A 2387-nucleotide genomic window follows, 5' to 3' on the forward strand; every position below is an offset into this window, starting at 1 on the left:
CCAAGGACTTTGTTATCTACTGCGACGCCTCGCGACAAGGACTAGGTTGCATTCTCATGCAAGATCGACACGTAATTGCCTACGCTTCACGGCAATTGCACCCACATGAGGAGAATTATCCTACTCATGATCTAGAGCTTGCAGCCGTAGTCTATGCACTTAAGACCTGGCGGCATTACCTCCTCGGTAATCGTTGCGAAATATTCACTGATCACCAAAGCCTGAAGTACATCTTCACCCAACCGGATCTGAATCTCAGGCAAAGACGTTGGGTTGAATTGATCACAGACTTCGACTTAGGAATAACCTACACCCCAGGGAAAGCCAACGTCATGGCTGATGCGCTAAGTCGTAAATCTTATTGTAACAACCTGATGTTACAACAAAGTCAACCGCTTCTCCATGAGGAATTTCGGAAGCTTAACCTTCACATTGTACCTCAAGGTTTTCTCTCCACCTTGGTAGCAAAACCTACTCTTACAGATCAAATCATCGCTGCCCAAAAGCGAGATAAGGGAATATCTAAAATCAAAGAGAACATTGCTGTCGGAGGTGCTAGTTGTTTCTCCACAAATGATCATGGTGTTGTGTACTTTGAGAACCGTCTAGTGGTTCCCAAGAACCAACATCTACGGTAGCTGATCCTTAAGGAAGCCCATGAATCTCCTCTCACTATTCATCCCGGTAGTACTAAGATGTATCAGGACCTACGCCAGAGGTTCTGGTGGACTAGGATGAAGAGAGAAATTGCTCAGTATATTGCAAATTGCGACGTCTGTCGCCGTGTAAAAGCAGAGCATCAACGGCCTGCTGGCACCCTTCAACCCTTAGCTATTCCTGAATGGAAATGGGATAAAATTGGTATGGATTTCATTACCGGTTTTCCCAGGACCAAGAGAGGGAATAATGCTATTTTCATCGTGGTCGATCGTCTTTCCAAAGTAGCCCATTTCTTACCTGTTCATGAGAGTATAACCGCTAGCCAGCTGGCAGACTTATACATCTCCCGAATAGTGTCTCTCCATGGTGTTCCTTTGGAAATTAACTCGGATCGAGGAAGTCTTTTCACCTCTCGATTTTGGGAAAGTTTCCAAAATGCTATGGGAACTCGTCTCTCCTTTAGCACCGCTTTCCACCCTCAGTCAAGTGGTCAAGTGGAACGCGTCAACCAAATTCTAGAAGACATGCTTCGAGCCTCTGTTATCTCATTCGGAATGGACTGGGAGAAGTGCCTTCCATTTGCCGAATTCGCTTACAACAACAGCTATCAATCTAGCTTGGGTAAAGCCCCTTTTGAAGTTCTCTATGGACGACGATGTCGAACACCCCTTAACTGGTCAGAGACCGGGGAAAGCCAATTCTTTGGCCCGGATATGATTCAGGAAGCAGAAGAACAAGTTCGTATCGTTCGTGAAAAGTTGAAAACAGCCCAATCCCGTCAAAAGAGTCAATATGACCGAAAACATAAGGCTATGACTTTCGAGGTTGACGAGAAAGCTTATCTTCGGGTCACCCCTCTGAAGGGAACCCATCGTTTCGGTATCAAAGGCAAATTGGCTCCTCGTTACATTGGACCTTTTCGCATTCTTGCCAAACGAGGAGAAGTTGCCTACCAGTTGGAACTACCTCCGCACCTCTCCAGAGTTCACGATGTCTTCCACGTTTCTCAACTCAGGCGTTGCTTCTCGGATCCTATCCGTGGAGTGGACCACAAAATGCTTGATCTCCAAGATGATCTTACATATCGAGAGTACCCCATTCGTATCCTCGATCAAGCCGAACATACCACGCGACGTCATAATATCAAGTTTCTCAAGGTTCAATGGTCGCACCATTCTGAGGATGAAGCAACTTGGGAAAGGGAGGATCGTCTTCGACTTGAATATCCCGCCTTCTTCTCGGAGGAACCCAAATCTCGGGACGAGATTCTTTTGAGTGGGGGTGAGTTGTCACAACCTAGCTAGTCATGCATTAGAGTGTTGCATCATGTTTACTCTTTCATCAGAAACTTGAAATGGGGATGACAGAACCCCCAGTCCCCTCTGAAACCAACCAGGGTTACTAAAATAATTTTTCAATGAACCTGAAATGCCCTTCTAAAATGCCCATCATTTTTGCCTTGGTTCAGAACCTCTGCCAAAAGTGGTGCACATTTTCCTAGGCCATCCTAGGGTTTTTGATTTAAATCATAAGTATTTGAATTTGGGCATTTAAAATAATATAAAATATTTAAATGCTCAAATATCTCCAAACTAAAATGTTTCATGTTGGAAATAATCCAACTATGGGCCAGGAATAGTTTGGTGATTTTTGGAGTTGCCTAGGTATTTTATTTAATTCAACAAAGTTGCAGATATATTAAATAAAAACAGAAACAGAAAAAAAGG

Source organism: Triticum aestivum, chromosome 4A, assembly GCF_018294505.1.
Source record: "Triticum aestivum cultivar Chinese Spring chromosome 4A, IWGSC CS RefSeq v2.1, whole genome shotgun sequence".
Taxonomy (NCBI): Eukaryota; Viridiplantae; Streptophyta; class Magnoliopsida; order Poales; family Poaceae; genus Triticum; species Triticum aestivum.